The sequence below is a fragment of the Gadus chalcogrammus genome, chromosome 6, assembly GCF_026213295.1.
Source record: "Gadus chalcogrammus isolate NIFS_2021 chromosome 6, NIFS_Gcha_1.0, whole genome shotgun sequence".
In the NCBI taxonomy this organism is placed as follows: Eukaryota; Metazoa; Chordata; class Actinopteri; order Gadiformes; family Gadidae; genus Gadus; species Gadus chalcogrammus.
The window spans coordinates 22,425,627-22,435,946 of NC_079417.1; positions in this window are offsets into that span (position 1 = coordinate 22,425,627).

The window sequence follows — 10,320 nt, forward strand, 5'->3', positions numbered from 1 at the left end:
GCACACGCACATGCATGCACACAAACACACACACAAACGCACGCACACGCACACACCCCTCCCCTTGCAGTGCTGCTTTCTGGCCAGACGTTCTGCCACATCATAGATATAACATGGATAGATCTGAGATTATGGGAAAATTTAAGCAGAAGGAAGTGCTTTTCCATCAACTGTTTATTCAAGTATTTTACTTTCAGATGACGATTTGAGGTAAATGGTAATGATTAGCGCCAGCTGTGAGCATCGCTACGGCAGGGTCTTTCAGAGGAAATCAATCTCTTGCGGTGACATTCAAATTCACATATTTCATTGCCACACAGAGAGAATGCCAGAATGCAATGTCATGACTTTAGAATATTATTTATTTGAAAAAACTTTCACTTCACAGATAGCTATTTCTCCTCACAAAATCGAAACAGTTTAACTTGACACTGACTGTCAATTATCAGCGTAAAGTAAGCCTAAATGGAAGTCTTGGAGAGAGGTTTCTCTAATATGAATAAATACAATGACTTAAACCTTCATTAAAAAATACAGTCTACAGTTCATTCTGATTGTTTTGCCTTTTTTTTTCCCGATAGCTTAAATATTATAAATATTACAATATTATATTTCTGGAAGAATTTGTTTGTAAAGTGTTAGTGGCTGTAACCTCAAGAAAAGAGGATTACACTCTAATCAGATGCTTTGAGCTGTTGGGATGATCGTAGCCTTTGCTCTTTCTGATCTTGTTTGCTTCTCCACAACACTCTAGAAAACTGAGTTTTGTATTTTTATATTAAATGGATATAAAACTTAATTTTAAAGAGCTGACACAAGGAGCCAATACTGCATGTTTGGCTCCGCCTATTCTTATTCCACTTTGGCCAGGCTATTGCTCCTTGCTTAGCTAGCTAGCTAGTAGCTATGCTAGCAGCACATATCTAGAAACCAATTTGGCAATTTACTTTGACTTCATTTTGAGATGTACTGTACATGATGTTAAAGTAGTGGAGATTATTGTCAAACAGCTAAGTGCTGCTGCTATCACTGCATAAATGTAGCAAGCTAAAGCCCTCCAAGGGTACGGAGTAGAGTGTGAGAAACACTAGTTATAGTTCCGGTGTTGCCATATTGGTTTACAGCTTATAATGCGACGGTGTGCTGTGGTGACAGGCCATGCATATTGAGATGGCTGGCTAACAGGCTTAGTCCCTGAGGCATTTACAGGTGGCCTTCAAGGTCATCTCGCAATGGCCAAGGACGGGACGGGACGGGGGGGGTTACTGCTGAGCTAAGTGGTATCACAGACACAGGTAGACACGCTTCAGAAAATCATTACACTATACCTGGGACATATTGACCTTAGAAATCTCCTGGATGGCAACTGCTGCGATGACAGCTAAAAGGCTTGGATCACTTACTGTAAAGGTTTGTTCCAGTAAGTGATCAATTCAGGGAGGCATGCCTGCGCCATGGCCAACTTTTCATTTGGTACTTCAGATGATGTAGGTGGATCTCAGTCCGTATATATATATATATATATATATATATATATATATATATATATATATAATTATAAAAAAGCATATACATAAAGATCAACCACAGTTTCACGTAGTCATCGTGTGCCTCTTTCCAAACGTATTAACTTATCTAAAAAAACGATTATGGATAATTGCAGCCTGTAAAGTAGACTTTCTCAAACCCATTGCAGTCGGACAATGTCAATACAAAAAGCCTTCAGCCAAATAATGAACACTTTATTGCAAATACACCCCAAAATAAATACTATCAAATAAAATACCTCCTTAACTGCAGTACTCCAAGAACCGATGTGCTACACAGTCAGAATCTCGTTTCGATTAAGTTGGTTGTAAAATAAAATAAACTTATAAGAGCACGGAAAATTCTAGTTTCTTTTTTTAATGGTCCCTTTTTTCCCCTGTTGTCATAAATGTTCTTTGATAACTGTAAAACAGCAGAAATGCTTATGTCTAGCAGAAAAGTGTTCTCGTATTATTTGTCACGAGTCGCTATCGTTTCACAGCAGTATGCCATGGCTCTGCCAACAAAGTGTGTGTGTGTGTGTGTGTGTGTGTGTGTGTGGTGTGTGTGTGTGTGTGTGTGTGTGTGTGTGTGTGTGTGTGTGTGTGTGTGTGTGTGTGTGTGTGTGTGTATGCGTGTGAGTGTAGGTGTGTGCATGTGGCAAGGGCTATGAGACTGGGTAGAAGCCTGTATCCACACGCTCATTGGTCATGCCTATTGCTATCGGGCCTGTTGAGGGCCGTTTACCCAAAACAATATGGAGAGAGATACCAAGCGATAGATCTGGCTATGCGTCTCTGAGGTCAATGTGTTTACCCTGGTAGGCTCTCCTGACTAAATGCACCTTGTACGTTAGCCTTTATCACATATGTGTATAGTGGAGTTGGACACAGGTGTATCACCTGACGGTAATTATGGGCCCAGACACGCCAATGATCCATCATTAAGGTAATGGGATACACCTGTTCAACCCCTACTTACACGAGAAAGGGTCCGTAAGAGATGAAACGGTAGGTTGCTTTAATGCCTGCTTCAAATAACTTGTATTTTTTATGTGTGAAGGGGGTTGTTTGGGGTTGCTCCATTGGTGAACATTTTGTGAAACCTATGTTTAACCCTCCTCAAATAAAAGGTATTATGGGATGTTTTGATGGTCAAGCTGCTGAGGATATTCGAAGGTGCGACAAAGCAATCTTATTCCAATGTCTATTATTACGATCGTCCCACTCTCCAGCGCAGCAGTCCCCTTGTCCTGGTCCCCCCAGGGCCACAGTCCTCAGGCTCGGGTTGCTCAGCAGCCTTCATTGATTCATGGTATGACAGAGGCATCACCACCGCCCGGCATAGCCTGACCACATGCCAAATTAAAGATCCAACACAAACACAGAGAAAATAATCCCCCTGCCAAAAAATCCACAGTAGCATGTAGCTCTATATTTCCAATCTAAAATGTACAAAATACCACCGTGTGTGGTGACCTGTAAACCTATTCACAAGCACTTTGAAGCATGTTTATTTATTTACAACATACAGTGTACTCTGAAACAGTAACACATTTACAAATAAATATTGCGATCTCTACCACCACATCATTAACCGTCTCTTCCTGGTTCGGTCCTTTGTTTTTCTTTTTCTGCTCCATCTTTCTTTCTTCTAAATAAATAAATAGATTCCCATAAGCAAAAAATGCACCCTTAACTTCTTATTACATTACCTAAAAATAATATCACTGTTTTATAGAACATGTTAAAACTTAAAAACCTTACTGGAAGAAAAACTATCAAAAAATAAAAAATAAGTAACAATGGTTCAGAGTTTATTGACACCGGGTAATTTGTTGTCATTTAGTGTGACCGGGTATTTCAAAATTGTTATAGAGTATTTTCCACGGTCATTCAGGCTTTTCCATTCATCTTGATATTTTAGTCTGCGATCGGTATTGCGGCCTTCATGGGTACAGGTATAAATACTTGTTTAAAAGACCTTCTTCGCCAGGGCTCTGCAGGGTCCAACCGTTCTCTCCGGTACTCTGGGGGAGTTTGATTAGTGGTCCCTGCTGTGGTAAAAACATTTCCATTGCTTATCATCTTAGAGGAGAGAGGTCCGGGCACAGGACGGGACCGGTTCCCTCTGAAGGTCGGCCAAAGACGCAGGAAACAGGAACAATTCCACCTATCAACATCCGGTTTGTAATTGTGCAAGTTTGTTTGTTGTTGTTTGATCCAGGGGAAAAGATCTTTCAATGACACTCCAATGTCTTCACTCAAGATGTTCTGTTGTACAAGGTAAAACAAAACAGAAACTAAAAATCGATTGTCCATATCCTTCGCTGAATGTTTACTCACTTTGGTGCAAAACATCTCTGTCCATAGTTAGAATATACATTTTTTTACATGTAAATATATATTTCACGATTTGTGAGCAATGCCAAAAGCAGATGGAATATTTTAATAGTTATAAAAACTGACCTTAACGTTGATGACAATTTATGGTTTGGAAAAGATGTAACATTTTTAAACATTGAATTATTTGTGTAGTCAATCTACAATAAAACAATCAGTGTATGCAATGTAGCTTGAACAGAATATTTGAATAGTACTGATTCCTCTCTGGATATAAGTCTCTCCGGTATGTTTGATTTATAGATTTCACTGATTAGTGTATTGCTTGTATTGCTTTACGATTCCATGATTTTTCACTTTGCTAAATCATTGTTCATATAAAACAAAATTAAATACGTCGCCATATACCTGTCACACTAGTATTGCCACAATAAATTAATTGAATTAACATGAATATTAGGCTATTTAATGTTTGCTACAGTTGATTTTAGTGTGAGCTAGCAATGTCACTCTGCTTTCAGTGTGTAGCATGAGAGAAGCTTAATGGAAAAAGCCTCCTCGAACTCTGTCCTCACATATGCCGCAGTCTTCATCGTTATTTTCTTCTTCATTGCTTCTATTAGTCTTTTCTTCAACCTGTATCCCCTCTTAAATCCATCCTCTCACGCAATTGCTTTACCCTCCCCTCCCCCCCTTCTCAAAGGCATTGCAGGTAGGTTGTATACTCAGTCCCCCCCCCTCACCCTCCCTTTATTAACCCTCCCCCCTCTTACTAGCCTCGGACCCCGCCCCAACCAATCACAGATTGTCTTGGAGCCTCTCCATGTATGTTCGGATCTCCGATTGGCCCAGGTCCATGTCCTGACACACCCACTTGATGTCGTCCTCGTTGCCGTTGCCCACTCGCACTGAGGGGTTTCCATATGGGCTCCCCCCCCCTCCTCCCCACCCCCGTCGTTGGGCATCACCGTGGCGAATGACGTGAACTTGACCCGCTTGCGCTTGGCGGCCACGGCAGCGGCGGCGGCGGCCCGCGGGGAGTTGTTGAGCGGCTCCGACTTGCCGCTGGCGTCCTTCCCGCTGACGGGCATCCCCGCCAGGCACTGGCCCCGCGCCTCGGGGACGGAGCGGGGCAGGGTCTGGCTGTGGGCCACGCCCCGGTGGCCCCCCATGGGGCCGACGCCCACCACCATGCAGCCGCCCGCCCCGTTCAGCAGGTACTTGTTCTCCTCGTAGCCCCCCTCGCTGCGATCGATGATGGTGGTGCACTCGTCCGGCAGGGGCCCCTGGCAAGCGTGGGCGCCCGGGTCGGCCAGGATGTCAGCCTCGTTGCCCAGCCACACCCAGTCGTGTGCGTGGTTCATGTTGCCGCCTGTCTCCAGCACGGGGAGCTGCTTATGGCGGTACCTGCAACAGGAGGAGGGAGTGAGGGATAGGTTAGGAGGCGATTCATGCCGAGAGATCTTCCTGTAGCGGCCGGACAGGGGCTAAACTTGTTTAAAGGGTGCCTGTGGACTTCAGATCTTCAAAATGTGATTCTGAAATGTATACTAAAGCATTAGAGTACAATCAATCATCTGTAGTCTGAAATCCATCCCTGAACTGATCCTCCCAACCACCTCCTTGCGGATTGCTCTATCCATAGATTGTACAGACATTTCATATTTTTCGCCTTTTATTGATTGCAAAGGTCATGTTCTAATTCCGTTTCTCTGTTAACATCCCAGAATCGCTTCCACAATCCGCTTAAAGTACTGCTGCCAGTCACCACTGGCTCAAATTAGCCACCTTTCCTCAGTAGCAGCATTGAAGTGGGACTACCCAAAGACAAGTTCCTACAGTCTGGAATATCCCCCAATGAACTCCTTATGTGCAAGGGCAAGGCAAGGCCAGATTTGTACAACAGGTCCCCTTAATACACAAAAATGAACGACAATACAAAACAAGGATGTGGCCTTGTTTTCTTGACCTATCCAAACACCTCACAAGTTGATGTAATGAAATCAAAATGTCTAGAATCGAGAAGAAGTCAGACGTTCCCAGTACGCACCTGAAGGCGAAGCTGACACAGTTGATGAGAAACACCATGATGGCCAAGCAAAACACTCCCAGTAGAGCGTACATCCCGATCTCCAGGTCTGAAAGGCCTCTCGTGACCACGTTGTTCTCCCCAGTTCCGGGCACCTCCACTTGGGCAGGGTAGCTACTATAGTCCCCGGTTTGTCCGGGGCCTCCGCCACGACCACTGCTGCTGCTGCCGCTGCTGCCCCCTCCGCTGCCTGGCTTACCGCCCGCTGTGCGATGGGTCACTGTGCTCTTGGTAGTGGTGGTGACCTGGAACAGCAGGGATAAGAAGAGGTTTAAAAGATGACAAGCTGTGGGTCAAAACGTAAAGAAACAGGTTCACAATCCACAAGTTTGTTTCATCAGCCCCTTCCTTTCCTGTCCTCCGTCCCCCCTCGTCACCCCACTCAAGCTCTGTATTGCTCTTCAGCTACAGTTATAGACTCACATAGGACACATTATAAGACAAGTCCTAACCAGATCATTCCCATCCTCTCCTCCCCTCCTTACTCCTCTACCATTCCTCTCCTCCTCACTCCACCTCTTTCCTCCCCTCCTCCCTTCTCCACATTCCCTCCCCTCCTGTCTTCTCCACCGCTCCTCCCCTCCTTTCCTCCCCTCCTTCCCTCCCCTCCTTCCCTTTCCACCTCTCCTCCCATCCTTTCCTCCCTCCTTCCCTCCTTCCCTCCCCTCCTTCCCTTTCCACCTCTCCTCCCCTCCTTCCCTCCACCTCTCCTCCCCTCTCTACCTCTCCTTCCCTCCTTTCCTCCATCCCACCTTCCTCATGGCTCCCTCCTCTCGTTCCGAGCCGGCGTTGTTGTACTTCCACTCTCCTCCCTCCTTCTCCACCTTGCTTCTGGTGCTGTTGTCCACGCCTCTTGCTGCTCCTCCTCCGCCGCCTCCTCCTGCGCCCGGCCTCCCGCCGCCTCCTCGCTGCCCTTCTCCTCGCTGGCCGGGCCCCACTTCACCGTGACGCTGCCCACGCCGGAGGCCAGCACGCTCTTCCTCTTGGACTTCTGGCAGGTCTCGGAGATGACCATCTCCACGCGGACCAGCGGGCCCTGGCCCTCCCCCTCCGCCACGACCGTGGGCCAGCGCTGATCCTTCACATAAACAGATAAACAGGCCTTTAGGCATTCATTCACTCACTCACTTTCCATGCATTCACTTATTCACCCATTCACTAATTCACTCACTCACTCTCTATTCATTCACTCATTCACTCACTCTCCATGCATTCACTTATTCATCCTTTCACTCATTCACTCACTCACTCTCCATGCATGCATTTACTCATTCCTTCACTCAATAATCCATTCACTCATTCACTCTCTGTGCATTCACTCATTCATCCATTCACCCATTCACTCACTCATTCTCCATACATTAACCCATTCATTCACTCACCAATAAGCTCACTCACTCTCCATGCACTCATTAATTCACTCATTAATCAATTCACTCACCCATTCATTCACTCACTCTTTCATTCGCTCATTCATTCACTCACTCATTCATTCGCTCATTATTCACCCGCTCTTTCATTCACTCACTCTTCATTCATTCACTCATCAATTCACTCACTTATCATTCTTACACTCATTCATTATTTTCACTAATCAATTAATTCATTTGTTCACTCATTTGTCCATTCATTCATTCTTCCATTCCTTCACTCATTCATTCATTCCTGCACTCCCCCTTCACCCATTTACTCACTCCCTCATCTACTCATTAGTTAATTCACTAGTTGGGTCTGTTCATTCATTGATTTTATGTTGACTTGTTCATTCAGTCATCCACTCTCTTGTCCATTCACTCTCTGGTCCATTCACTCATTCATTCACACATTCACTCGTTCAGTTACTAATTTGTGCATTCACTCATTCAACCATCCGTTATGTAAAAATGTATTAAATGAACTTGGAATAAGTGAAATAATGAAAACCATCCAAACACAACACAATCAATAATAGCCGCAGGCGAGGTTCAGCCTGATGTGAGAGCAGCGCAGGCATCACCGTGGGAATGAGAGCAACAGGCTAACGACCAGTCAAGGGAAGCCCACTGAAAAAGCGGCTTGGTATTCTGAAAAATCTGGTGTCAAAGGGCCAGTGAACTCCAACTGTTGCTGTTTTTGTTTGAAAAGGTGTTGCAGGTCTTTTATTATCTTGGAAGTAGTATCGCAAAGTTGGGGTAGGTCGTAACCCATGATGATAACACCCCCCTTTCTTTCCTAGATCTCTCAAAACATAATTTTTCTAATCTACTTTTTGTTAGAATTCCAGCTGAAACCGGGAGTTCACTTAGACTTTAATGGTGTGATCCAGATGCCTCGGACACCAGCCTTCCAACATTCACGCATTCCCATTACTTTTACACGTCCCGCAAATTGAGACATTGTCCCGCATTGTTATGCGGGACAGTCAGACTCGATATATTATATATTTTTAATGCGTGTTTTATAATCTAGCAATCAAATAGCTGTGTGAGGAGACAGCATTGAGGGCTGTCATCAGGGACGGGCGGGCTGTTTGATCATGTCAATCAAACTTGGACGAGGACGCAAGTTCAGGGCACGCCCACCAACAAAAAAACAATGCAACTCAGGTCAGAACGGCATGCAGCACGAGACGGAGGAAAGCACGACCCGTACGGCTAAGAAGAGGAAATGCAGCTAAAATAAATACTGGGAAACAATCTATCCCTGGTTGAAACAAGTGCAAGGCGAGCCTGGTAAAGCTTTGTGTGAAGTTTGCTTGAGTCATTATTCCATTTCACACGGAGGTAAATACGACGTGAAACGGCACAGACAATGCAAGACTCATTGTCCGTGTCGTTTCAGAGACAATGAGTACAAGTATGAAAGAAAGCTCCATGCTTACTATGTTTACCATGCTTACATTGTGCACGCACGTGAGAAATCTTAGGAAATTTCCATTTAAATAATATATATTTGTTAAATTTGTATGTGCTACTGAATCAACCAGATGGCAAAGCATAGTAAAGTTATAAGCAAAGGGGCAGAATATAAATGTTTTTATTTTTTTGTTGTTGTTATTTTAGACTACCTCGATGCATGGTATCCCACATTGTCCCACATTATCCCACACAAACGTAGCCTTTGTCCCAGATCTGGTGAATCGGGATCTGGTCACCCTAGTTGCACTTCTGACATAATTTCCGGTCTTGGAGCATCCATACCGTTTTTCTTTGTGATTGTGTCATTTAATTGGCTAGTCATTGGTTATTGTTAACTACATTAGCCTCTTTAGCAAACCAGCTTGAAAACAAACAACTCAACTTTACCTGTATTGCACGCACAGCAAGACCGTGCAATGCAATTTGGTGACCGGAATAAAGTAGCAATGTAATAAAGTGTGTAAGAGCATTTATAATGACCAACGAGGCACAAATACAAAGAAAATAAATCACTAAACGGGCGCAGCCATTTTGTTGAGAGCGTCATGCAACAAGAAAGCTGGGAGATTCCCCGACTTCCGACTCGGAAGACTGGCATCAGAGGCATCTGGATCACACCATAAGATAGATAAAGCTTGCTTCCTGCTTCTCGTACCTTTCCAGCTCATTTCTGAGCCTGGAGACTATGGGTTATTATTAGAAAAAAAATAAAAATAATAATATATCAATATGCAAATATGTATGCCATGACCAAATATGGTGGTGACGTCCTCATCCTTCCTTAAAGGAGCAGTACCTGGTTGATGGTGGAGATAACTCCCTCGTCCAGGGACACCGCCGACAGGAGAAAGTCTTTAGGTCGTAGATGTCCAGCGGCGTCACCGAGCCGTCGCTGTACTGGATCCACGCTGTGATCGCCGCCTCCTGTGTGTGTGTTGTGGTGTGTGTGTGTGTGTGTGTGTGTGTGTGTGTGTGTGTGTGTGTGTGTGTGTGTGTGTGTGTGTGAGAGAGAGAAAGAGAGAGAGACTGTTCAGCTTCAGCTTAAATGTAAAGATTGTTAATAGTAACAAATACAGATGCAATCGTTTAATTAGGACCTCGAGCTAAAGACAGATAGGCTCATACGATCTCTTTCACTCTTTCAGTGTTCCTTCGTTCCTTCCCTCCAACTCCACCATAACTTCCAAGCCCAGTGGACAGGCTATGTTTCACTGAGTAAACCCAGCCCTCTAATTTCCCCCGATAAAGCCTCCTCTCTCTCTCCCTAATCAGAGTGCGGAGAACATTGTGCAGCTAAGTGGCAACAGAATAACTCTTGCAAGAAAAGTAATTAAGTTTCAACTTTCGGCACTCTCTCTTGATGTTGCCATGTCTCTCTCTCACTCCCTCTCCCTCCCTCTCCCTCTCTCTCTCTCTCTCTCACTCCCTCTCCCTCCCTCTCTCTCTCTCCCACTCTCTCTCTCTC